The sequence below is a fragment of the Falco punctatus genome (assembly GCF_963210335.1).
Source record: "Falco punctatus genome assembly, chromosome: 4".
Lineage (NCBI taxonomy): Eukaryota > Metazoa > Chordata > Aves > Falconiformes > Falconidae > Falco > Falco punctatus.
Genome location: NC_137583.1, coordinates 80,611,563 through 80,639,452, shown reverse-complemented (window position 1 = coordinate 80,639,452; position 27,890 = coordinate 80,611,563). Strand labels below are relative to the sequence as shown.

The 27,890-nt window shown below is 37.2% G+C and overlaps 1 protein-coding gene across 1 annotated transcript in view; it reads left to right on the top strand.

The window, feature by feature from the left end:
• The first annotated feature begins 249 nt into the window (after positions 1-249).
• The window catches only part of THSD7A (thrombospondin type 1 domain containing 7A), a 282,093-nt gene continuing 254,452 nt past the window's right edge, over positions 250-27,890 (top strand). Inside the window, exon 1 of the mRNA XM_080383081.1 lies at positions 250-16,685. The gene's annotated coding sequence lies outside the window, so the exon portion shown is untranslated. The remainder of the gene's footprint in view (positions 16,686-27,890) is intronic.

Below are 27,890 nucleotides of genomic sequence, written 5' to 3'. Positions count from 1 at the left end.
GATAAAAGATTAGTAATTTAAATGAGTAGTAAGTTAAATTTGTTACATCTTTATTTTGACAGAAGATATCCAACCTTCTTGTAGACAGTGTTAAAGTTCCTTTTGCTTCAGTGGTGGTAGGATTTTGTCCTCCCTGCTTGAAGTCATGAGCTGGTGTTGAGGAAAAGGTTAATCTATGTTTAGAAATACATATTTTTTTTAAATGGTAAATTGTTTTCTGTCTTTACTCCCTTTCTTAGATGTTTAAGTCAAATTCAATCTGCGCAGTTGGAGAAGTACATGTATAGAGAAGTGGAAGAGGTACATTACAATACAATGTACCCTTCAAATATTGCATAGCAAGCGTAATCAATTTCGCTGAAGGTGAACTAGTGCTGCTTGCTAAATAAGAAATGTTTGGACAGAACGTTTTATTTTTCAAATAGACTTCTGTTTTGTTTTGTTTTGCCTGATTAAAGTCTCTGGCCTGGTTACATAATTTAAAAATAACCTGCTGGAAGTTTTGAAGATCTTGGCTGAGAGTTTTCAACAGAAATAAGTCTGAAAATCTGACTTGACTGAAATGTCTATTCTGTATAAAGTTTAATAGCACAAACAGTATTTTATCCAAGATTCCTCTGTAAAAGATATCTTGCTTACTTTTCATATTTTCAGAACCTATCAAAATAAATGAAGGTTATTCTGTTTATCTTCTGCACAAAAGTTGTCTTCTGATAAAACTTTTTCTGCAGAGGGCACTGGATGATGTTCTCCACTATTGACTGGTGAATTCCATTGATGCCTGTGATTATACTTTGGCCTGTCATCCAGCCTTATATATGAAAGTCTCAAAAACTCTAGTTAATCTGATAATCATGCATTTGTATTTAATGGACACATGTTTATAATCTTAATGATGTATTTGAATACAAATGGATGTTTATATATACATACACATGTGTATCAGATTCAGGGACCTTTAGCATTTTCCTTGAAAATGAAAGCCTTGAATACATGCAAGCTATTGATGTTGGAAGAGATCTTCAAAAATGCTTCATTTAAAGATATTTAACTATTAATAATTAGCTACATCACAGATAGAGCATTAGTTTGTATTCTGAGAAATCCAAGTGCCAAGACTGTAGATAGTAATTCTCAGGCTATGAAAGTCCTTTTACCTGAGCAGCTCTTCTTAGTGGGCTTATCCTGAATTTCTCATAATAGTTATCCTCAGAGAAAATCTGTGGTATGTATATTAAGAAATTCACTCTATTTGTGCCTGAAATAACACTTCGAAATGTATTACCAGGAATTTTTAGAAAGAGGACTAATATATGCCAACTTTTGCTGCACAGAAAGTAATACAGTTGCTATGGCTTTAAGGCAGGTTCAGCCAAAAAAAAAAAAAAAAAAAAAAAAAATCTGATAACTGCTTTTCATGCTTTTCAGAATAAAATCATTTAATAATCAGAATGAATCTATTTTTAAAAGTGCCTCAGAAAATGTGACTTCTAGTGTAGAAATATTTTTCTTACTGAAAAAAATTTAGGTGAAATTTGCAAGAATATTTTCCAATTGACATACACGCATAGGGTAGTATTTAGGTCAGTTTTATTAATTAGAAGAAGTTTGTCCACAATGCTTCCCATTCCTCTATTTCAAATGCTCATAAAAGAAGCTACTAGATTTGGAGTTGCCTTTCTTCAGCTTCCCAAAAGAAGGAAGCAGTACAGTAATAATATTATAGTAGTAACATTATTTTTTCAGATTTTTTATATTTTTTCTTCAATGGAACTAATGCATTGTGGTCAGAAAAAAAATATTCTGTTGTGCTCAACCATTATATTACCACTTGTCTACTTAGGTATTATTAAATAAAACGCAGAAAGAACTAATCCACCTTGAGCTAACTAATCAGCCTCAAGATGCGAGTTCTTTACAACAGTCTGCTCTTCAGAGTATGGAATTCAAACGCTAATATTTTTCATAAGTAAGACCTTTAATGCAGAAAAAATGTATGATGAAAAATGATGCAGCCATCTGATTAATTTAATTATTTAGTTTTGAATGGCCCATGCAAAATGGGTCAGGCTTGCACTGTGCAAGCTGACTTTGAGAAAGTTTGGACTGGATGAAACTTGACCTACATTTTTGAACTGGGACTTCAGAAACTAGGCTGAAGGAAAAACCAAGCTTAGTAAACTTTTTTTCTGTGCATGGAGTTTGAACGCTGATCTAATCCTATTCTAACAACTCATATATTCAATGTGCACCTGAGTTAGAAACTGTTTTATTTCTTCATCAATGAGTCTTAGCCACTAAGTGAAGTTAGTTATAATGTTACCTGTATGAGAGCAGAGGCTCAAATTGCATTGTCAGGCACATGTCTGAAAGATGATATTATATGTCTGAATATGTGCCTTATAATTTTTAACACTTTGTTGCTTTTCAGCAATGGAATTGAGCACTTTCAAAGTAAAACTATTGTGCTTTTAAAAAACGAGAAGATTGTTATAGCACTGATACTGTGTTGCAAAGTGCAGCTGCTTGCATTGGCATCACTAGTCTCCCCAGGAGTGTTTTGATTGACCTCTGACTCCAGCCTTGTTAGTATGCTACAGTTTCTCAGAAAAAAGTTTACAATCGAGATCTTCTGCCTCTTGGGGTATTAATTATTCATCACAGGATACTCAAATTGTCTGACTTGGAGTCTGAAAACTTTACAGAAATTTCAGTCTATTCTTTTTTAGGGAAAAAAGCCGTGAATAGCATTAGTAAAAGTGTGGCATTGGGGGTGCCTGTGAGTAGTGTGGCTTGCTGTGTTGCTGTTTTAACTACTGCCATGACTCTACTTTTCCGAAGTGGAAAGGTGGTTGCCAGAACACAAAAAAAGTTTGTGAGAGAAGTGCTATTTGCCCTGAGTTACTGAAGTTTTTGTTTAGCTGATCTAGGTTTTTGTCCTCTCTGAACTTCTCCAGCCCTTTCACAACAGCTCTTCTTTTGCTAAGTTCTCTGCATAAAGGGATGGCCTGTCCTCTGTTTTTCCTGTGTGTGAGAGCCTCTTATGATCAAAAAGGGAAGTGATTCTTGGGATTTTGGCACTGACTGATGCTAGTATTTTGTTGTAATTCAGTGTTTCACGTGCTGATCTAGTCAGGCTTAACAAGTTTCCTGTGAGTGTGTACAAGGTCCATTTTAAAAAGGAGGAAAGTGGGTGTAGAAGTCACCCAGGACACAGAAAGTGATGGCTTGATCTAATCAACTGATAGCAAAGAGAATGCAAAGAGTTTCATTAGATGGGGTCCTCTTGGACCCATTAGACCATTTCTAATGCGTTAAATTGCAGTGCTTTCTACGAGGAAAACATTTTCCGAGTAACTGTGATTTTTGGCTTATAACAAATGTAGTTTTGTGTTACAGAAGTTTAGTGGTTTTTTTTTCAGGTACAGTTTTCCCTGCCCAGTGAAAGTTTTTAGCAAAACTTGGGATTATCTTTTTTTTTTTTCTCCTGATTTCAGAAAGAAGCTTGTTAAGACATGAAGATAGCATCTTAGCTCTTTGTGATGATGGCAGCAATTTTGGTGACCTAGCTGCTTGGTCAACTGGCAGAATCATTAGAAGCAAACTTATCTGGGGGAAAGAGGAAGTGTTTTACACAGTTCTGCTAAAATCAACTTTCTACTATGAATTTGTTGTATCAGAGGAGAAGGTTTACTCATGGGAAGAAGTAACATTACATGCCTCCCGTCTGAGTGCCACAGCTCCTTGTTTATGCTTAAAGCATAACTTGTCATAGAAGTGCTACTGATAAAAGAGGCCTTTTTCTATTACTTTTTGTCCTACTTCTAAATAAAAAGTACAATGAAGACTAACAACACTTACTGTAGTCATGTAGAAGTAAAATCAAGCTATTCAACTGAAGTAATTAGAATCTTTTTGTTAACTTCTGTGATTTTTTTTTGTCTCAAGTTTGTTCTGTATAATCTTGTGGTTAGCCCTATAAGCAGTTTCGTAACGTAATGTCATTATATGGACTGAACCACAGCTTAAGCCTGGCAGGCATTTGCCATTCAGTGCATGTGGTATAGGAAAAATGACTGGGTAAAATAGTCTTGTGAAGCATTTTATCAATTAACTTCTGTCACTTCTATTTGCTTGTTTCTTATGAACAAAGGAATTTTTTTTCTCTCAGAAATATAAATGGAAAAGTATGCTAATGAGTAGAAAATTCCTTCGTGTACTCCAAAAGAGGGTTACAGTACCAAGAACTGAGGTTCTGATTTCAGGCTTCATCAGCCAAAGGATGCTGTTTAGAACAAATTCTGCCTGAGGTCACAGCTAAAACATTTATTTAACTAGTCTTGTTACAAGCCTTTATAGGCTTCCAAAAGAAATTAATAATCTAAAAAGACATCTGTTAGTAAATAAGTTAACAATTTTTAAGCTGACAGTCATTAGTTACCTATGTAGTATTTCTGAAGAATGGTTCCCCAGTAGAAAATAATGCATGGCAAGGCTACAATAGGAGAATAAGTTGACAGTCTTCAATATGTGAAACACATTCTTCTACTTGCCTGCTGCCATTAGTTCTCTTAACTAAGTATATAAGCTTAAATGCTTTTGGTATTTAAGACTGGGCAGGGACACAAGCTTGGACGCTGAAGGATGTAAATAGTAGAAGGGACTAGGCTGCAGTTTAAAGTACTCAAACATGTACAGTGTGACCAGTTCCTAATAAATAGTCATGTGGGTAATGATTTAAGGTAATTTTTTTGTTTGATATCTATATTACAATTAAAAAAATTTCCTCCTTAAAGCCATTTAGAAAATAAAAATGTTCATCACTTTAAAAGGAGCTCAGCTGTGAACTTTGGATAGTGCTGAGGCTTCTGCAAGGATTCACGTGCTAACATTTGGAGACTTCAGGATTTCATTGATGTGTACAAACCTTTTGCATTTTCTTGTGGCATGACTTAGGTTTAACCCTAGATATATATTCCCTGTACCTGCTGTAGAAATCTGCATGGCCCATTATGGTTTTATTTTCCTGTTTGCAATTTCTTATTCATCAGAAATGCCATTCTGAGTCAATGGAAGCAAAACCTTGAGTAGTGTCATCTTCCTCTTAACTAAGTCCTCAATTTATGTACAAATGCAGTTAAATGCATTGCTGAATTCAGTATACTGCGTACATTAAAATATGGGGAAAAAAAAAAAAAAAAGCAGCAGTCATAACATGGGGAGAGTTTTGTTTTTTTTAACCTTGACAAGTTCAATGACTATTTTAGTAACTTCTAAATAGTTTACTGGACATGCTTCCCCCCCACGCACTTTCAGTTCTTGATACATTACAAAGAAAATTCCTTCAGTTCTTGATACCTTGAAAAAATGATAACTTTTTTTTGTCAAAAGAAAGGAGATTTTAATGTTTGCTGTTTACTGCTGTTTGTTGGTTATATTATTGGCAGTAACTATATATATAGACATTAATGTAAATAATACACTGTACATACTATGCTAAAGTTACTAGAACATAAAATCTAAATATTTTTTTCCATTAGAAATGTTTGAGAAGAGAAAGGAAATTACAAGAGTACCTCTACAGCATCACAGTGAAGTTGAAAATTTTCAACACTAGCAAATAATTGATACTTAAGAGTGTAAGAAACGAAGGTAGCATAAAGCGATCTTTTGCTTGGAAGACACTATTGGCTTCTGCTAGTCAGCAGTTTGATGTATTCCAAGCCCAGATCTCTACGTGATCATCATGTTTAATGATTTATGCTTTCCTACCTTCTATAATCCTCCTTTGTAGCATTTGACCTTCAGAGTATGTTGTGACAACGAATTCCACAAAACTGTAAAGCATCTGTAAAATAACTCTTCCTTTCATTTGAAAATTGTCAATCATTTTATTAAATGACCTCTAGTTTGTGAGCCTCAGTTTCTCTTTCATACCCTTTGATTTTAGGGACCTCTGTTCTAGCCAGCCTGTATGCATCTCTCTTCCATGATGAAAAATTTGTTATAAAAGTCACTGTATAATCTCTGAGCAGCCATGTTGCTATGCCCTATGTCCTTTCAAGTTCTTCTTGTGATGGAGTAAACAGCAACCAGAATTTGAGTTACCAGGGAGCTATGTGTTTTTATGAAGTCACAATATAATGGTTCTTGGTTTTCTATCTAAATCTTTCCCATTAAGCCTCCTCCCACTGTGTTCTGTTGCCAAAACTAATAGATTTTTATCTGCTGCTAGATGTCAAGATGACATTTTCAGACAGCATCCTTGATGACCCTAAAATGTCATTTGTATAAGCTGGTGTAGAGCCCATCTCTGTTTATATGTGTTTGGGGGTGTGTGTGTGTATTTTTAACGCATTAGTTTACATTTATAGGCAGTGATTTTCATCTGTAATTCAGCTTCCACACTTGTGGTTGTGAGATCCTTTTGCAGCTTTGACCATTCTGAATTATTAGCAGGTCACTATCACTATTCACTATCACTTTTTGAATGGTTACCTTTTCTTGACTTATGAGTAAAAGTGTATATATAAATCTATATACAGATAGTTTATATATTTGATATATGAGAGTTCATTCTGGAGTCACCGAATCTGAGATTTTTACTGAGATCCTTAAAACTTGTGGCAGGCATCAAAACTAGTTTTTATTAGTCCCATATCCACCTGAACAAAACCTGCAATGCAACTTCACCTGGAGACGGGGTTTTTTGGAGGGCCCTGGAGTACGTTTAATTTTATAATGTTTAAACTTTGTAAGGCTCTGGCTCTGTGGTTTTAACCTCTGCTTCAGTGGGGTAGAACAATTGTTTATGAACAGTTTCACTGCAATTTTTTAAGTTTTTGGAAATACTTGTCTGTTAGAGAAGTTCCACAACTGGAAAATGTAATTGAAACCCAGTTTGCATAACTTGGTAAAATTCATGCCTTCTCCATTGCACCCAACTCTCGTTCCTCTCTCTGCAATTGCTATTATATCTTGAGAAGATTTATTGAAGGAAATACCAATTATGTTCATACCTTCTTGAAGCAGCTCCCTGTGGTACAACAGTTGCATATGGAGAAGCAGGATGTGTATGTGTGCATTCATCACGGGTGCAAACACTGCCATTGAAACGCATTCGTAAGCATGTGGGTTCGGTGAAGGTGTGGGTATGTCCTGTGGGATGCTCTACACACCCTTTGTGAATCCTCGCCTGGGGGTAAAGGGAAGTGTGTACCCTGTGTGTAAAAGGTCCTGTGTACTCTGTTTTTATATAGCAAAGCAGCAGGGATTTTTCTGGGTGCAGCGTGCTGTCCGTAGGCTTGCAGTGAAGGTGAGGATTAGACCCAGGTCAAAATTGTTCATGGGCTATGAAGTTTTATGATTTTAAGTACTTAGTTTGAGAGAGATGGCTTATTGTCTGTGTGCAGTACTAATACTGCTTTACGTCATACGTGAGTCTCTCAGAATTTCAGAGGGCTGTTTTGGCATTTTGTGTGGTTACTCCTTGGTAGTTGTATGTTTGGATGTTGTTCCACGTTATGAATTTATGGCTCTTAGTCTGTGGTGGGTAAGGATATTCTTGTTTGTTGTTTTCCTCACAGTTGAGTGCAACAAATAGCCTCTGTTTGCTGTGTAAACTTCAGTAAAGAGTTCAGCTGCATCTGAACAACACTTTTAAGGAATATCAGATTCTCCAAACAAACTGGAAAGGATCAAACCATTTTTTTCCAGCTGAGAGGCTATGTTAACAATAAATAAATCTGAAGGAAAACAATGACATCCCCATTTAAGTAAGCTAGAAGAGTTTTTAAAAATGTGTTGGAAATCTGGATAGCACTTTTATTTTATAATGTAATTGGATGTGAACAGACTTATGTGAGATTGAGTCAATGTCACCCAGTCAGCCCTGCACTGCAGTGCTTCCAGTAGGAAGCTGTTGAAGATGAGAAATAGGGTTTAAGTGGGTTTCTCTTGTTTGGTTCTTTTTTTTTTTTTGGTTTGGGTTTTTTATTATTCTGTGTTTGTTGTTTTGCTTTTTGAGTTTGCTCATTTGTTTTTTTTTTAGATGCTTCTTAAATGCCCAGTATTTATTTGCTGTGACCTACTGTGTGATATTGATTATAATTAATGTTGAACTAGGGTACATCTGCATTTCATTTTAAAAAGAATGAACTGGAAAGCATTGCTTAGGCTCATTAAGTAATTGTGCTTTGTTTTCAAACTGAGAAAAGTTGTTTCTTGTTAGGAGAAGAACCAAATGTTTGCATATTTCCTGAAATGGTTCCATTTACTGGATGTGAGTGCTTTTATCTGAATTCCAGTTCAAACAGCGATGGCAGGAATTAGTCTGAAGATTTTTAATAACAGTGGGAATACATGTAGATGGTACCTTTATTTGATTTAATCTCGCCTGTCAGCTATGAAGACTTGAGCTTCTTGGTTTGCTGTCAGTTAATTGGCTTCTGTCTGGGCAGCACAGGATGAAAAACTCTTGTAGGCAAATTCAAAAGCCTGAGGGGGCTGAGGTTAGTGCCATTTCATACCAGTGGCCTCAGAAGGAGCCAAGACTAAGCTAGAAACGTTGCCTGTATTCCTCATGATGCCATTTTCTCTATAGCTCCCTTCTGAGTGCAAAATTGCTGGGAAAAGTAGAGAAATTCATATGAGCTTTTGTTGCTCTGCTTGTCCTGGAATCTGACTTATCTGAGAATACTTTATGCTTGTTGGGGTTAGAAATAATCAAAATAATTAAGATGGAGACATGAAAGAGTCTTTGAGTATTTATCATCTGAGTTAATTAAAAAATAAAGCCATGATTAATAATTTAGTATTTATTGAATTGCATTGAACTGGAGCTTGTAAGAAGAAAATCTAGCATTTTAATTTCCAAGACAAAAAAGAAAACAGGCATAGTTTTATTGTATGGATGGGTGTTTTTCTGCAAGAGGTGGTTGTTTTCCTGCATTATACACTATGTCCACTGAAACAGGCTTGCTTTCCTGTGTACTCCTGCTTCTTCTGGACTTATAAAAATGGACACATTATTTGAAGATACGATGTGTCATATCCTTAAAGGTTCCTTGTGGTGCTTAGTGGATGAGATTAACATCTGCCTTAACTTTAAACCAACCAGAAGTTGTACAGAACGCGCTGAGCACTTAAACTCTAGATGAGACCTGAACTACTTTCAGCTAGTAGACTGGTCTTGCTACAGGTTTACTCTGGCTTTAATAAAAATAGGATTAAAAACTGCTGAACTTTAATTCTGTTCTAACATTTTCTTATCTCCTATGATTAGCTGACTTCAAGTTAAGTATTCTGTGTCAAGTTTGCCAAATTGGTCCATGCCTGGCATCTCACTGAGGCCAACATTGTGCCACTGGTCCCTCTTCAGCCCCTTACTGTGAAAAATGCTTTACTTTCTTGGTTGCTCTTCATCGTAACCTCTTGATTTTAGCATTTTTTTTGCCTTGTTGCTTGCAGCACGACTGGAAGTTTCTGGTGGGAGCACATTACTCAAGAGACAGGTTTCAGAAAGCCCTGATCTGCTCCAGCATCATTCCCCTGTTGCTGCAGGGCAGAACTGGGAGCTGGGACAGGGACCCTTGCTGTGGTTTCAAGAGGTCCAGTGGTGACCAGACCGGCAGCTCTGTTAAAGCTTGGGGTCACCTGAGCAGTGCAGACACACCTCTGACAGCTTTCATACCAGCTGTCACTCACAGCTTGAAACTCACAAGATAAGTCCGCTCGTTGAGCACCCAGAGGTGAAAAGCAGTGACATGACGTGTGGTCTGGCCTCCCTGCAGCTGCCTGAGGTGGGGAGCCAGGACCCTTCGGGGCTGCCTACACACCTCTGGCTGGCAGAGATCTCGCTGCCGTTTAATTGACATCCTGTATCCCTCGGGAGCGGTGGCTGACTCCCGCATCGCCTGGTCCCTGGTGCCTGCAATCCACATCACGTCCCTCTGCAGTACCACACCGCCTGTGCCTTGTCATGTTGGTCTGCTAGCATGGACTGTGTCCCTCTGGGGGTCCTATCAGCAATGCTGTCCTTAGGATTGTTTTTCAAGATATGGTTATCAGTTTAATTTGCTTAAAATTTGTCATAAGGAGAAATAGGCCATCAGGCCTCTCTTCCTGGGAGGGATTTCTGCTGGGCACAACCTGTCACAGAGCATTAGCTGCACACTGTCATGCTGTGCTGCTAAGAAAAAGAGTAAGTGGAACAAACTGTTTTCAAACTATTTTAATCTCTCCGTTAAAATTTCACCCCGTTATTATGTATGCTGTATGCACTATTAGGAAGACAGGATCTTTTAGGAACCAGGCTGCTCTGGTCAGGGCTTTAAATCCTGAAATCTCAGGTCTCTGACACTTCTGCCTCTGCTGCAGGTAGTTTTGATGTTGCATGAGATTATGACTTTCAATGGGGAGTAAGGAGCAAGTGAACTCTTAGTGTTTGGAAAGCCTTTCCCACAAAGTGGGAAAATACAGAGTAGATGGATTTAATGTGCTGGGATGAACTGATTGACCTTGCTAGAGATACAGACTTCTGCTGAGCCCTTGAAGTCGCCTTTAATGATACGGTCAGTCTTAATACTTAGTGGTGGTTATGCAAACGTAGGGATAAAAAAATTGAATGTTTATGAGATCTAGATCCACTGTATCTAATGCTTTTGACTAGATTTGGCATGAGATAAAGTCTGCATTCTTGGACGCTCTAGAGGCACTTCTTTTCTTTGTGCTTTCAAAACACACTAAGCGCTGACAGCCAAGCGGTGCTTAGTTTTCCCCTGGAATCTCTTTAGTTGTTTGTGAATTGGTTCTTTGTGTATCTGGGGGAAGAACACGATTTCATATTCATAACAAAGAGATTGTGCATTAGTTCTACAGGGTAGATATGTGGGTTTGAACTTGTCTCCTTTTGAGGAATTTTCCTCTCATATTTAGTACTCAATGCAAATTTAATAACTAATATCTATTTTGTTTGAACAGATGTTCACACGAAAACATTAGCATTAGTAAACAGTTATTGGTGTTTGATAGGAGGAAGACTAGGAGAGAATGGATCTGTAAGGCTTGGGATTGTTTTTTGCCTTTTCAAATCCATGATAAAACTGATGCCACACAGCTTAGGCAGAGCACTTTAGGCTGGCACTTGATCAATCCCTGTCACTATTTACAACTAAGCCACTTCTTCATCATTCATAAATATTATAAATTACTAGTAGCAATTACTTTCTGTTTACTTTTGGACTCTGGAAGGTTGAGAAGAGGCCAAGACCAAAAGGGTCTGTTGCTTCCTGTTAAAACTAAAGAAAATCATTGCCTCCACGAAAAAAACAGTCCAGCAGTGTTGTTTACCAATTCCATGTCTGAAGTTGTTTCACTTATCATTTAATCAGTTCTTAATCTATTTTAGTATGTGTTATACATGATTTGTTTTCTTCAAAAAAACCCAAATACATTTGTTAACACTTTTTTTCATTACTCTAATGAGATTGTTTAATCACAGTCAAACCCACAGTTATTTGCATTAGGGATATTGTTTTTTTTACATTGTTGACCTTTCTGTGATACTTGCAGAATCAGTGTCACACTAAGTATAAATCTGTCTGCTATCCTTGTTGGTTGGTTGGTTTTGTTTTAAAAGTACCATTAGCTTTCTCTTTTTGCATTGTGTAACTTTGTAATCTCTTGGACCATACCGTTGTTATGGCAACATTGGAGGCCCAGGGACCAATGTCAGCATATTTTAATACTTTGGGATACATGCTTTCTGCTTCTGAAGACTTTAAAATATTCCTTCCAGTAGTTGTTATTTAATAACCTCTTTTTTTAATAAATAAACCGTAATTATCACTGTGAAACAGTGATACATCATTCTGCTTCCTTAATATACAGGAGAAATAGATTTTGAACACTTCTGCCTTTTGTGTTGAAAAAAACATCAAAAGGTACAAAGTTTTTAAGTCTGAACTCATCGCTTGGTGACTTAGGTAATCCTTCTCACGTAACTACAAGAGCATGAACAGACCATGCGAATTTCTGAAAGCTGCTTCCATGACCAGACTAGCCAGGATAGTTTCAGCCATCAGCCATAGCCTTAACAATTCCTGGAATTCCTGGTTTGTGTTTTGGGTGTGGGGTTTTTTTTTTTTGTTTGTTTGGTTTTTTTTGTGTTTGTCTAGTGAAACTTGATTCAAATAGATTTTTGGTTATTTTATTCAATGTAAATTGAGCTATGATTTATTTATTTTTTTTCTGAAGTCTAACCGTGTTAGTAAATTGGGTTCTGGTAAAAAGTGCAATGTGGAAAGAAAGAGCATAACATTGAAGTGTTTTAGGATCTGCTCTGCAGATTCCCTTTGAGTTGATCAGAGCAGACAGCTCCTGGCCCTGAGATCAACACGACTACAGAAATGATTTTGATTGCGAAGAAATGTCACAGCAATACAAATGTTTTCTTGATTAGCTCATCGTAGATGAGGTGGATTTCTTTAAAATGTACTTTTTATTTTAAAAAGGGTGATCTGTGATGTGTTATAGCTTCTATATGTTCTAGTCAAAATCCTGTGGAAATTTTCATTATATTACTAACACATTTGGGAAAATGAATTTTCTCACAAAATCATGAGAACTGAGCGAGCTGTTCACGCAGCAGTACCTATCAACATTTTTCACCCCAAACTTGCAAAGTCCAAGACGTTGCACTGTGTGTCTTACGGTAAGTCGTTCCAGAGCAGACCCTGGGAGGGGCTGGCCAGAGGAGGTGTTGGCGGTGGTGCGGGCTGGGGGATGTGGTCCTGGCTGCCCGTGTGGTACCACTGATGGGCGCCATGTGGGAGGCAGCTGCTCCAGAAGTGAGGTCTCTTGCACAAGGTGGCTTTCAGGGTATTTCTGTTGAGATGACTCTGGATCCCTGGTGGAAACACTCAAGGGGATTCGGGCTTTGTCCTTTGAAAAGAAAAGCCCTTTCTCTGCTAGGTATAAGTGACAAACTGGTATTGAGGCAGAGCCCTCAAAAGCGTGTTTTGTTGATCAACTGTCAGAATGTGTGAGGCTTCTTCCCCTTAACAAATGGCAACAAAACAGATAAAAACCCTTACATGTTTGCGAAACACCTTTGAAAGTCTCAGAGAGCCCTGTTAACACTTGATTGTTCGTTGAATTGTCTTCCATATAGTCCCGCAAGTTACAAAAATAAATTCTATCAGTTTGTCAGGAAGGAACGTGAAAATGAAGGTATGTAAGAATCTGAGAGCAGGCTGTTATAAAAAACGAGTGCCAGGAAATGTGGGCTTGATTTGAGGTCTTTGCTACCACAGAGTGTTTAAAGGTAAGTATTCCAATTTGATCATAAAAGAAGTTAAGTTGAAAGTTGTATCAGAAATCACAGGTAGTTGTGGATATTATTTCTTTTTGACTGACAATATGCAAGAGAGAGTACCATCCTTGTCATTCAAAGGTTTTATTTTTAGTCTCATTTTCACAGTTGTTTTTATAATCTCCAGCACTGTTTCATGCACTATAAATCATTCATACACCACAAACCACTTAAGCTGTGTGTGTTTCTTGCTGAAATATGAATTGGAGTATAAAATTCATTTTGCCATCTTACTGGTATCACTTTTAAGGCTATAATACTCTGTGTTTAGACCCAAATTCTGCTTGCCTTGACTCTCAGGTTGTCTCCTAAGTAATTAACAATGTAAAATTATGCCTTTTTAATGACTGAAAGCCTTTCAGTTTTAGCTTAGTTTAGATTTTATTGTTAAATCTTTTAACATATTCAATTTCTCCCCTTTTTTTTTGCTTTAATCAAAGGTGTAAAACTCTGAATTGGTATGAAATCTTACAGGAATTTTCATAGTTAGTATTGTTGAGTCTTAAGGTTTCCCATGATTGCCAAAAAGCTGAAAGAATGTTGTAACTGAAGTATTTTTGATAAAACCTAAATACAAGCGAAAAAAAAAATTGTAGTACTTAAATACTCAGCAAAATGGCTCCTCATAAATTTTGAATTCCCAGGTTGTGACCGGGATATTGAACCTATCATTTGTAGACTCACAACTGTTAAATGCACATCACCAGCAAGAACACCGCTGTTACTTCAGAAATTAATGCTGCAGCCTGTTTTCAATATTTTAACTCTTTCCAGATGGGACTTAGATTTGGTTGTTGTTTTTTTTGTTAACTTTTTTTAATTAATTTTAATACATACCTCATCCAGGCTAAATTCTTTCAAAGGCTTCCAAAAAGGATTTTACTAAACTCTTCTCTATCACTGTCAGCCAGTAAACCATAGTATGGTTTCCTTGAAGGTCACAAAGAGAAAAAAGTAAGGAAGTGTTGTAGTATATTGTAGTCTGGAAAAAGAGTACTTTGCTCACTCCTGACCATGGCTGGAATTCAGCTAGGGAAACCTTTCAAGGAAGGATCCTGTCCTATGAAACTGAGGCATTGCCACTCTGTTGTCACTCAGAGGCAGAAAGGTTTTGCAGACCTCATATATAGCTGCAATTAAGAAGTATAAGTTATATTTCAGTGTTTGTCAATACAGTTTTACAGAAATTTCAGTTACTGTCCATGGAGAATTATTCTTGCATAATAAATGAATTTAGAAACTGTCATTCAACTACCAAAAAAATTGTTTAATTTGAATCTTTAAAAATGGGCCACTGCAAATGAATTTAATTAGGGCATGCTGTCCCAGAAAAGCTCTGCTTGACTTTGAAGATCTGAAACAAAAGTTGTTATTAGGCAACAGCCATCTATAGGAGAGAAGACGTAGCAGTTTTTTTGGTTGTGTGGTGGTTGTTTTTTGTTGGGTTTTTTGTTTTTTTTGTGGGTTTTTTTTTTCAGTTTAAATTGCTGTGGTTTACTTTTTTTTTTGTTCATTTTGTTTTGCTTAGCGTATGTTGACATATCAGTTCAAAACATAGCACAATTTAGCATGAGTAAAATTTTTTAAAGTAATGGAAAATTGGGCAATTATTGAATGTTGTACTAGCAGCACTGAACTAATAAGTATTATTAACATTACATGTTAATTTTTTAATATTTTGTCCCCCTTCCCTTCCTGCACATGTTTTAATTTCTAATAACATGTAATGGAAAGAAAATTATTAGATAATACAAAAGCTCTACTGAATTGTATTTAATCAGTACTGTGTTGTCTTTAGTACCTTACATGTTAGTGTAGGCATAAACTTTTCAATACATTTGTACTATTTAACAATAAACTCAGCTTTTTATTAATTCTTGTTTCAGAATATAAACGGATCACACTGTGGCTTCCATTGGGTGTACCTGAAGTTTATTAAAATCTACTACTCTTCTTGTTGTAGCCATGAAATGTTTTTCACAAGAGAAGAATAATGTTATCAGGCATGTCTAATTGAAGCAAAGTGTTTTTAGACCTTGATTTAATCTAGACCTAGATATAATCTAATAAATCCTGTTTATCTTGGTTTACTCTCTAAACCTAATTGGTTTTGAAAAATGCACATTTCTCTATACAAATAACTAGATAGACCGCCGACCAATTGCCCAGGCAAATACAAGACTTCAAGCCATACTATAAAGGTGATAGTAATGAAAGCATCTTATTAGTTTATGGTTTAGGACATTTCTTGATCAAATGTTTACTCAGCCTTTGGTGCTAATTCATCAAAGAGTGAGACTAAACTGTGTTTTTTATTTTAATTACTTCTAAAACAGAAGTGAAATACTGTTGTGGAACATTTCTACCAGAATACCAATAATAGTGTAAATTTTATTCAATTTTAATTAATTCTCAAAATATGTGATATAAAGTATGAGGAACAAAGTACCTGAGCCTATTTTATTTCCCAGCTAGGAAAGCGTTGCTTCCTAATCTGTGTTTCTAGTTTAAGCACATGTATTGAGCTGAAATAATTAGCTGAGTGTGCTTTAGGCTTGAGAGTTGTGTTTCTGTGTCTGTCTGCAGTATGGCAGGTATGTCCTTTGCACCACGTGTGTAGTCACTAATGTCCCACATGGACAGGACTGATTGCCATGTGGTGCTCTGATAAATTTGTGTACAAAGTAAGTATAAAGTAATGCTGAATAGTATTGAAATTTATGCAAATGCACAGGACATCTGTGCATGTGAGCCTTGGAGCTGGTTAGTGAGTGCACAGTGGACAAGTCAGGAGTTAAGCTGCCCATTTCTTCCATTCAAGTGTTCCAAGTCTTTCTAGGAAAAAAAGCAAGAAAGAAAAAGAAAACTTTTCAGCTATGTCTTTGTTCTAATAGAAGAGAGCTTATATTTAGGATTTTAAGATTTCATTTCACCTGTTGATGAAGATCAATACTATTCTGTGTTTCTGCATTCTGTCTTGTATGGTGTAGCAGCCCTGCAATCACCTGATGAAATTGTAAGATTAATGATTGACTTCTAGGAGAAACTGAGATTGTCATGTCTACCTCTTAGTTGCATGTCAGCCATGTCTGATTCCAAAATCAATGTGAATTGATAAATAACTGATTTTTATTTTGTGTTTTGTAGGTTGTGTGTGATGACTTTTTTTAACAGACCTCTCATGTTCTTGTATCTTCTCTGAAATCTTAAGTGGAGATGATTTAGTAGTTAAATAACCTTGTTCTAAATCATCTGAGACTGAAGACATGGCTTGTCTTTGTGTGGTTGTATGCTCAGAAGAAATGATTGGAAGGTAAGAGATCTATGATGGAAAAAAATCGGATGAGTGAAGGGAGGACAGAAACAGAAATGGACTGTCTAGTTGCAGCCTTGTCTCCCTGAATGCTTATCAGGAAAACCAGAATGTCAATTTTGGTCTGAAAGTGCAGCGGAGCAGGACCCATGCTTTAAATCCATGGAGTGATCCCACTTCCAGCATCTGCAGAGGAGGTGGGAGGCAGCCTGGCAGTGGGGCACTGAGGGAGAAATGACACCGTGACAGGAGCTGAAAGGTGTGGGAGATGGGGTAATTACCTTTGGGGTTGTGGAGGATGCGTGTGATATTTTTCCTTTGAGTTTCTGGCAGCCTAGCACAGCAAAGAGATGCAGGGATGTGTCACAGGTTGCACAGCAAGTCATATAGCTTTATTTGCATCTGAGCTTATCTATTTGTTCTATATGTCTTACCACTTCTCTGGCTAGCAGGTCTATAATAGATCACCAGTATGAAGTCATGCTTTTTTCCCCCCTTAGTCCGATCACTGAGGTGTTTTCTAAAACCAGTTTTTAGTGGGGAAAAGATGGGTTAGTTAGTAAGTGCTAAAATAGGTGTCCCCAAGTCAAGGTTTCACACTCTACATTTCACATCCCAAACTTGGAAAGGAAAGTCTTTCTGTGATGGAGTAAATCTCTGGTTCCTTAAGGAGAGAGACAGTGTCCTGCCTCTTTCTGCGGGTTGAAGTGGAAGGAAGGATGGAGATGCCAAGTGGGGCAGAGTGATAAACCTGGAGTGCAGGGCTTGCTGCTTCTCCTGCCAGCACAGGGCATGATGAAGGGCTCTCATTCTCTGAGGAGATGCTCCTCCTGTAGTAAAAGCTATATGAGCTGAAGAGAAGCCAAATCATTAGTGTTTCCCTCTTTGCAGTCTCTTGACTAGGTAAGGCAGCAAACCTTTGGTGGTTGTGTTGCTGGAGGTGGAAAAAAACCCCCGTAACTTTTCTATGCCTTGATGATCTGCTTGTTCCTAAGTATAGTTTTCTGCCTTTATGGGCTGTGCTCGGAGCAGGAATATAAAACCCAGCTAGTGTTACTCTCCTTCAGCACCCTGTCAAACAGGCTTCCTGAGATCGTGCATCATGTACCAGCCAGCTTTCCTCAAAAATTATGCTTCTTTTAAATGCTAGTAAGAAGTTACTTTATGAACTGAGCTTCTGAAATGAATCACAAAAGATCAGAGTAATCCTCAAAGGGCTCTTTTAAAGGAGACACTCCAGATGTCCATGTGGGTAGATTATTTAACCTTTAGTTCTATAAAATGCTTATGGTCAGTTAAAACCATCTAATTCCTGCTTACCGCCTGTTTTTCTCCATATAAAGGTAATAGTATGTCTTGACTTCTATTATATTGCAGTCTGGCCTATTTCTTATAATTTAGTTGAAATTCAGTAGAAAAAGAGAGGGCTTAACTTGGATAGAAGCAAAACTTTATTGCTTGTATTAATAAGGTAGCAATATTTCACTGAACAGGTCTAATTCTGTGAGATTGACATTAAAGTGCAAAGTGAATTATCTGATTGTGACATAAGATTAAACATGTGAAGCTTTTACACAAAGGTTGATACTATGGATATTTGTAATAGAAAGGCTGCAGGAAGTTTGAAATGCAGATGCCTGTAGTATACCTTTCAAAGACATCTCTGCAGTGCTATCGTAGGTACAGGGGCAGCTCGTACAGATCAGCTCAGGCTGCCCTGGGTTTGAATTTTGGTCGGTGTGTACCTGTTGCAGCCTGAAGGCCAGCGCAAGGTGCGGGAGCTGCACAGGACCCTGCCTGACCTGCGCAGCCCATGGTGCTCCCAGGGGCCACAGCTACGGAGCTGCTGGTGCTGGGAGGCAGCTGCTAGGGTTTGTGTCGCTGAGCTGCAGGCACAGCTCCTCTGGAAACTGTTAGGCATGGCACTCTGTACCTGACAGAAGATTTTTTTTTTCATGCTGAAGCTATGTTTTTTGGTTTAGGTTGTTTTTGCTCCCCCTAGAATAACACCATTTATTTGGTTACTGTTTCAATGGGCTGAGTAGGCGTGTGTTAGTTATACAGCGTTTTTCTTTGTTACAAACAAGTTTTATCCAGCCTGGGAAAAAATGCAAGTTTTAAAATTTCCTGTTGTACTGAATTTGTTCTTAAATATTAGTATCTACCTATTCTTTAAATAGCACATTTTGTGTCATTCACGTTCCTCATGACTTTAAAATTACTGCGAGCCTATTCCAGTAGTTTGCAACTAATGTGTCACTCAGTGGCATTTGCTTTTATTGGGGCTTCACACGTGAGGTAGCTCTTGGAGAAATCTTAGATACCAAGTCTTGGATTTCCTTCACATGGAATTCTAACTGTGACCTAAGTCAGTGTTGCATAAGATTTGTTCTGTGATAGATTCATTTCTTAATTGTTATAGCTCTCTAAAACAGACCCACCCCGCCGCCGCAGTCTGTCTAAATTCTTCGTGGCAGACAGGAATTCTGAACTTTTGAAAATCCCAATATAATATCCTTTTTCAGAGGGATGGAGTGTCACTTTGAAACTTGTGTATAGTTTCTTTCCCAGGCTATCAAGCACAAGACTGATGTGAAAACTTTAATGGTAGTCAAGTAGCTTGATTTAGAACATTAAACTTCTAAATTGTATCATGCATAAAAGCAGAAGATTAATAATTATTTCTCCCATTGGACAGAGATGTATTGGATAATGTGGCATGGATACTAAAAGTATTAAGATTTTTTTGATGGTATTGTGATTAAAGTAAGACATAAAAATATTTCTCCAAACTGAGACTTTACAAATTCTATACTTTAGAGTTGATTTGTATTCTCAAACTTTTTTTTTTTTCCCCAAGAGATTGAAAATAATAAGAACAATTTGATTGTAAGGTTCGTATATAGAATCAATCAGTCCTTTATGTTAAATACCTTGTGGCTTCATTCATCAATGGATGAAGCGCAAATATCTTACACAAAGCTTGGTTATGTTTTCCATTCATAGGATGTGTCCATCTCCTCTGTTCAAGTTGCTATAGAGCAAATTATCCTTTGAAGTTCATATTTTTGCTGTCCAGAGTTTTGGCTATGGCATCTTTTGTTAGTGCTTTTATGTTTCATCCAAGTGCTGCTGTGAAGAGCTGTTTGCATTGATCTAGATAATGATTGCAGTAGTACTTTGCAATGGTATGCATGTCCTGAAGTTAATCTGTGTTGTGCTTATAAATCCAATGAACAAAATTTTTTTTCATGTGTTCCTATGTTTCAGAATAACAAGTATAGTTTAACACTTTGGTGTGTACCTGTTCTGTGTCTGGATTGAGTTAGTACTATGAGACTCTATAGGTTAAATACCGAATTGGAATGGTTAATTTTTCCAGAGCTCAAGGCAGAAATTTTTAACCAATTCTGTGATGCTGACCAATAGCTGATTACTCTGCCCAGACCCCTGGATTACATCTTAGCACAGCCTGTCTCATTTTCCTGGCACCTGCATCTGTAGTATCACCAAATACTAGTAATTATGTATATAAACATGACAAGTTGAAATTAAACTTTGCAAAAGAAGCATTAAACGGTGTTCAGAACAAGACAGCAAGACTGCTGGCTTGTTTTTTGGTTCATTTAGAGTAATGCTATCATTTTAAGTGTTGATTAAAGTTATTGGCTGTAGAATATTACACTCGGGGTACATTCAGCAGTTTTGTTCACTGTAACGATGAGTGACTTAATGATTGTGCACTGTTCAGTACATGTATTTGGGAGATGTTTAGCAAGTTATCCAGTGCCAGCTGACAAAACAGAATTTTCAAACTGGCAAAGCTTCTTACCTTAATAAGAAGTATCATGTGCTTATCAGCCAAAAACATTTTTGTAATTAAATTCTTTCTTAAATATTTTCTGAACTGTAGTAAAAGAAAAATGTCTTGATATGTTACAGAGTATATTTTTAATGTATCTGTGTGATAGAATGTGTATAGAACAACTCTAATTTTTAAGCCTTGAGATAAAGGTGTTTTGTCCTGCTAGCTATTATAGAGTGACTAAAACCAAAATACACAACTAGAAACTCTTTTATGATCCTAATGCTTTTATACAATCATCCTTAGGACAAGCAGGTGCATGTATGTACATGTTTGTGTGCGCCTGTGTATTTCCTAGCTAACTACAAACAGTATTAAACAGTTTATTCACAAATTTTAATTCCTTATTCTAGATGTGGACTTAACTTTATAAAACTCCAGTGGAGAAGGAAAGCAAGTCTGTGTATGCCATCACATTAATACTAATTTATGAGTTCTTACATAGAATAGAGGGTTTTTTTTTAGTCCAATTCAAATGTTTGGTTGTATGATAAATACACATCAGGGATGAACTGTTTTGCAGTGTGTAATATGGGAATAACTTCATAAAGATAGCTTCTACTGGGAGTGTTTGTTCAACACTTTCCTGATACTCTTTTAATACAGCTCAGCCTTTCCAGCCTGAAAACTATTTGCTGTCCCTGCAGTTGTGTCCATGCCCATTACCTGTGACCTTGGGAATTGTAGCAGGAAACCACTTGACCCCCAGGTCAGGATGATGCTGCAGTGAGAGGCTCCACCTAGGAGTGCTGAACAAGGGCTGGGACACCAGTGGCTGCCAAAATCCATGTCATCACCTCTCAGCTCTTCCCAGCTGTGAGTGTCCTGCCAGCCTTGCAAAAATGTACAGAAGTAGCGCCAGGGTCTGAGCAGCTGTGGGCTTCATCTGGTTTCGCTGTCCCTAGCCCCAGCTATCTCTTCCTGGATGTGGTCCCTGCTCTGCTTCCTGGTGGCTTGTCACTCCGGGGGTGTTTCCTGACCCTCCAAGTGAAGAGCCAGAGATCTACACAGATAAACACATTTCTGAATGGAAAATATTACAGTAATCTGTGTTGCATTGTGTTCCCTTCCCTTGAAGAGTGTCAGATAACACAGTTATGTGCATGATATATTAAGCCCTAAATAATATGAAGGAACTGAGTTATATAGCTAGCTTTGCTATTTATTCCGTCCTTGATCGAGGTAGCGGGAGGATGGTGAAATTGAGTTAAATCCAATGTATGTATAGAACCCTGTGCCACTGGTGCAGTAACTCAAAATATTTTGTTACTCAGTTGTCATTAGTTGCCTGTTGGATGGTAAGAAGGTTGACATGGAATCTCATGTTTAGCAATCAATAAACTTGTCAGTGCTCCCACTGAATAGGTTAAAATAATGTAGCATTTTGTGCAAATGGACTATGTGCATTTTTAATGGTAGGCAATCTGTAAAAGAGCAAAAAAGTAAAGCATTTGGATTTTTTAATGGAAATTATGGTATTGTGTAATATTTTCTATTTAAAAAAAATAGTTTTAAATGCATATGAAGAATTTGTCTTTGCTAATGATTCTGCTTAGCAGAGAAGTAATACAAGGGTACAGTCATGCTCTAGGGTATTAGAAAATTGCCTCGAGTTTTCTGAGTAGCTCAAGGCTTTTTGACAAGATAGGTCTAGGGCTGTTGCAGATCCTGTGACAAATTCATGTCACATTTTGTGTTACATTTTTGTATTACAATTTGTAAGATAGAATTTACTGTTTCCCCCTTTTAGATGATCTGTGTGAATAGGAGGTGCCTATCATTTAAGAGATTAATGAATGTGAGTAAAATTTATTTTGTTACCTCTCAACTACTTGTGATAACATGAAGTGTGTCATGTTATGGGGTTATAGATTACTAGGTTGACAAAGCCAAATAGAGATTATAATCATTCATGTGAAGTAAAAGACCAAGTAGGTAAAATCCAAGCACTCTGTCCTACCATTGAAACTGATGATTTCATATGAGCTTCAATTTCACCAAAAAAACCCTTGAAGTCATCTTATAGGCATATCAAAGTGGAAGCTGGCTAGTAAGTTTTGTTGTGGTCTTTGACTATAACTAATCTCAAATAATAGTGAGGTTTCTTCCACACTGATTTTGGGAGCTATTCACATCACCTACATCTCATAGTTACTTTAGCTACTATGTTTGAAGAAAAGAACCTGATTTTTAATGGCGATACTCTTGGCTTGCACCCTAGAGGAGATTTACTGATGTTATATATCTTAGCTAGACAGTGTGAATACCCTCCATGAGCCAAACTGTGTGTCTATGGTTGTTCAGTCAGCTTCAGTGCACCCAGCAGGACCGCATGGATACAGTAGAGATCAGAATTTGTTTAGTATGCTTTGTTAACATATATTCTTTCATTGAGAATAATAGTCTTATATATTATTCACTCTTTTCATGAAATCACAAGGATGTGTGTAATGGAAATGAACATTATGGGTTGGTTGTTTTTTTTTTTTTTTTCATGCGTGGTGAATTGTCCTTTGTATACCCAACAAAAAACCCTCTCACTGGGAGAATTGGTTTGGGTGAGAATGTTAATTCTGTAGCCAGAGTAAGACTGTATGCTCATACTGATCAGTTAAATCTTGAAAGGAATTCCAGTAAAGTAACCTAGACTGGATATGTGAGCAATACCAGGTATCCACCATAACAGATGCAAATTGCTATGGGCTAAATTTTTAGAGTAAAATGGGACAATAAGCATTTCTAAACCTTCCCTAGGGAGAGAAAAAGCAGACCTTTGGCCTAAATTTACATTCTGACAAGGAGAAAATACATTTTAATTCCTCGCGTTTTAAGCTAATGTTACTTTTTCAACACTTGGTTGGAACCTCTGTTCCTGAATTAGCAGTTTGTTAAGAAACTCTAAAAATCGCAGATGCACTAGATGTGGTAGCATTCTCTCACACAAATTTCCAAGTACTAATATGAGTCTTTCAGGCTTCTTTCTTACTAATACTTGCACTATGTGGTTTTAGATGTAAACATCTGGTTTTATATGCTTTTCTTGTGCCTTAGTGTCCCATATGTCCATTCCTATATATAGTATTTCTTGTAGAAGATCCTAATCTAAGAATGTTAAACAATATATGACTTGTGTAAATAAGAATATTGTGAAAAGGGTAGACAGGTGTTAAAACTACACGTACAGAAGTCTAATTTGAAGGCATGTTGTGTGAGATATTTGTGCAGTGGTTTCCCTGCTTTTGTGAGAGGTAATCGCCATGACAATTTGTTGTTAGGCCACTTACAATGCTTATATGAAGTCATTGTTGGAAGACTTAAAAAAACCTGTGAAAGCAAGTAAGGTTACGTTGAAGGAGAGAATCTGAGAGAATGGTTCCAGTGTAACAAGATATGTTTGCTATCAGATTTATCTCTGTGCACAATGGTTGTGGAGTGAAAGCCTTCATGGGTTTTGGGGGTCCTTGCCAACAATTCAATACAAGAGAACTGCACTGTGGTGCAAGTAGCTTGATAACAGTGTCTTTTTGTAACTAACAGTAAAACAAGACCATATTTGACTGAAATGCGTGATAGAAGTTGAAAGCTTCTTGGTACTCAGGTCTTAAATCATAAGCGGTTTTGAAGAAATTGAATTTGTGGTCCCTGTTTAAAGCCCATTAACTTCTTTTTATGGCTAATTGTGCATTTTGATCAAAGTGGTATTTTGAGACAGCCAAAACTATTTTTAATTCCATGTTTGCTTTGTAGATTTTTCTGAAGTATAAATGACATAATCTTTCAGCTTGGTACACTAGTTGTAGATGCCAGGAAACAGAAGAGCTAGAGGAACATCCATTCTTGCTTTCAAATTTGCCAGGCAGACCAACGGCTCAGACATTTAGTGATAAGCCTAGTATTTATCTTTGTCCAGAGGACTGGAATCTATAGTTCTCATTGCATACACTAGGAGGGAAAAAATATTTTCTGTTAATAGTTACTTGCCTTCATTGAAGCATGCTGCAGCACAAGATATTACACTTTAAGAGGTTAGCTAATTGCAACTGGGACAGTCATTCTTGCCTTTTCCTCTAGTGAATATTCAGTATTGTCTTACAGAACTGGCCAAATCTCCTTGAGCATGCTCTTACGCATATTGCTCTGGACCTTGATCTCTGTTGTTCCAGGGGAATAAAACTCTTACGGTAGCTCGTAAAATACAATTTGGCCTTTTGTAGAGTAGATTCTGAATGTTAGTGCCAAGATCTTAATGGATTAGAAACTTCCAGGGAGGAATTAATGTCTTGTGACAGGAATTTCTTTTGCAGAAGATGGCCCCACTTCAGGAGATGTTTAGTAGCTGCTTCGGCACATCTAGAGATTCTGTGTTGGCCTTGGTTTTACTGGGCATCATCTGTGTAGCATGCAGTAAAAGCTACATAGATTTCTGTGAGCTGGCTTTCAGAGAAGGAAACAGGTGAGAGTAAAAGAACATGTTGCTCTTAGGATGCCCTAAATTGTCTTTGTCTTCAAGACTCAGTGACAGTGTTGGGTTTGAAGATGAATTAGAAATATTTGGCATGTTTTACATGGTACCTGTGTAAATGCCATGAAGCAGTATCAAATATAAAACACTTGACAGTAACTAAGGTATATGATGAACGGGCCAGGCCCAGGAACTACTTCAAGCTTTATTTACTTGAAGTAGCTAAATGTTTTTGTTATTTCCAGGGGTATTGTACGTACCTAATTTGTCACCACAAGCTTTGTATTTTGTTTTTTTGGACTCTCAATTAAATTTCTTTACCAAGAGGGCGGTCAAACACCGCAACAGGCTTCCTAGAGAGGCGGGCAATACCCCAAGCCTGTCTTTGTGTTTGAGGCATTTGGACAATGCCCTTAACATACGGACAATTTGTCAGCTCTGAATTGGTCAGGCAGTTGAATTAAATGATCATCGTAGGTCCCTTCCAACTAAAATAGTCTGTTCTGTTCTATTCAAACATGATGTGTGAGCTGGTTCTGCATTGAAAGTGTAAATAATACCTATATAATGATGTATCTGCCATACTCCAGAGGGTCTGGGTACACGCATTCCTTCTCGAGTTTAGCTGCACGCTGCCTGCCTGCCAGCGCTGTGAGAAGATGGCCCCTTGGGACGGTGTAAATTTCCCTAGAAAGAAGGCAAACAAGATTTCGGATTTCAAACAAAATTGGGAGCAAAAATGTTCAAACAGAATAAGAATAAGCCCCTGATAGCCTGAGACACCCTCTTGGAGATACTTTGGTCAGTCTTTTGTAGAGTTTGTGGGATCCTTATTTCCAGATCAGGGCTAAACATCTGACCTATATAAATAAGCAAAGCAAAAGTAAAAATTACATGTAAGTGATACATACAGTTTTTTGTGTGTAAGTATATAACTTTACATGACAGTTTTTCCCTGAGTCTCTATTAGCTCTATAATAAAGTTTTTGTCTGGAATTCCTGATGTTTGGCACGTTAAATGGAGAGGTAGCTTGGAAATCTGGGTCCTGCTGCTTTTGCAAAGAAGTGCACATGATCAGTATTTTCAGCCTGTCCAGAACAAGCCCATGTATGTGCTAGATTTCTCCTTAGCGAAATAGAAATCGCTGTTTATCTCTAGGAATGGTGCAGAGGTGAATGTGTAGGGCACAAGGCTTGTCACACTCTGGGGTAAGCATATATCATGTGTGCTAATCATGCTGCAGAAGGGCTTTTCCTATGAAGTGCTCATAACACATAATCTATTTCTACTGAACTGTTGTGTTTTGTTTTGTTTTTTTTCTCTTTTCCTCTGTAGTAGTGAATCGTGGTGACATGAGGTAGGATTTTGCTCTTATTACACCCTGTCTAGGTTCATTCAGTTCCAGGAATCACAAGGGGCCATTTTAGACATTAAAAAAGATATGTCCTTGGAATGTCTTTCTATGTCATTTTGCTTTTGCCAGTGAAAACATGCACCACTGTATCACAGTTATTGTTTGGCCTGAGCATTTGCACAGATTATAGAGTGCTGTCACAATTTCTAGTAACTTCAACAGTGTTCGCTTCAATATAACAATAGAACTAAATGACCCTTGATCAACAATTTTTCGTAATTGTTTTATTTTGCATATCCCACACCAACCAGTTTCCAGATGTACATGAAACTTGTAGTCTGATGCTGAGCCACACATTCAGAAAGTTTCATATTTGACTTTTATATAATAGCATATAACAGTATCTAAAGTTTAATGACTTTTAAAAATAGAATTTCTCTAAGCTCTGCTAGCATCTGCTTTAAATGTTTACTTAGAGTGGTTAATTTATTGAGCAAGTTCTTAACTGGGGACTTGATAAAAGTGACCATTCTGAGGAATGTTAGCTGATATTCCCAAAGAAGTGTGAAATAATTCTTTTAAATATCACTTTTGGGGGCATTTTAGAAAATACGTAGCAGATTGGGAGTTTGTCCTTGATTATATGATTATGTTCTAAAAAATTGTTAGCTTTGTTTGCTGATTAAAAAGTGAGGCTAATCATAGTCTTCAAGCATGTAAGGACTACAAGAACAAAAAAGGTTATTCCCTCTTCAAACTGTGAAAACAGCATGTTCGTTCTTAACTTTCTCTGAGTTACAAGGATTTTTGAACTAACCAAACCTGTTTGCAGATAAATTGAACTGCAGTCAACTTGGTTGACTATTGGTTTTGTTGATTAGCTACTGGCAGTGCTTTGTTCCTTTGGCACAACAGGGCTGTGCACAGTAAATACTATTCTTCCCTGCCTTGAAAATAAAAATTCCTCACAGGTAAGTCTGAAATGGTTACACAGACAAGAACTAATGGCAATCGCAGACCCACACTTTTCTTAAATAGGTAGAAATATTTTTTTTTTCTGACATTGTTTTCTATAACCTAATGGCAGAGACGAGTACATAATTACAAAAATCACTACATAAAGAGAAATGCTATCCTAGAACAACATCCTAGTTGCAATTAGCTCTGAAGTTTGCTGGATCTGTCTGAAAAGGGACTGATTTTTATTATTTTTTTCTTCTCCTGATTTAAAGAATCAGTCACCAATATTCGACTGAGCAGAGGTTATCTTTATTTGGCAGCACTGGGTGCATGGGGATTGCTCCGCCAAAGTCATGCACACCATAGGGATTTTTCAGTCCCCTCTTTATACAAGCAACTCATACCTATTCATTAACTTTCCAGGAATTCGTTTACATATTCATTACAATTCCAGGAACTCATTTACATATCTCACTGAACTAGTGACCATGATCTAAGTCCTTGTCTTTGCCACGTTGTATAAACAACAGGAACTTAGGACCAGATAGCCTTTTTTAAGATGA